The sequence below is a fragment of the Camelina sativa genome, chromosome 10 (genome assembly GCF_000633955.1).
Source record: "Camelina sativa cultivar DH55 chromosome 10, Cs, whole genome shotgun sequence".
Lineage (NCBI taxonomy): Eukaryota > Viridiplantae > Streptophyta > Magnoliopsida > Brassicales > Brassicaceae > Camelina > Camelina sativa.
The window spans coordinates 11,740,124-11,740,537 of record NC_025694.1 but is presented as its reverse complement, the minus strand read 5'-3'; the positions used below and the strand labels follow the sequence as shown (position 1 = coordinate 11,740,537).

The window sequence follows — 414 nt, the reverse complement described above, 5'->3', positions numbered from 1 at the left end:
TTATATCCTGCCAAACCAACCAATATAAAAAAATCATAATTAGTACTACAACTAATTTTACTAGTTTTACTAAATATACCAGTATTACCAGTTTCACCTTCTCTCTCTCCATTCAAAATTGAATCGAACGGTAAACGAGTTCTAATCTCCTTAATTCACTGAAATCGAAAGCCAAATCATTTTCTTATCTAATAGATGGCTCAATCGACCCATAAACCTTTGTAAAACACCCAATGTGCTAAGCTTTCTTCGATCTAAATCCAATTGAATTTCTAAATTTACAAATCAAAAACAAATTCAACCAAAAGCTACTCTAATGTGAAGTAACGCACCTGCATTTTGAAGAACAACTTGATTCAACTCGAGTTGGTGAAGAACGACAGCAGTAGGAGCTCCGACGATGGAAAAATCGCC

The 414-nt window shown here is 34.3% G+C and overlaps 1 protein-coding gene across 4 annotated transcripts in view; it reads right to left on the bottom strand.

The window, feature by feature from the left end:
• Window positions 1-414, bottom strand: part of LOC104718542 (transcription factor MYC4-like) — a 5,417-nt gene that overhangs the window by 1,970 nt on the left and 3,033 nt on the right. The gene's annotated exons all lie outside the window — the stretch shown is intronic.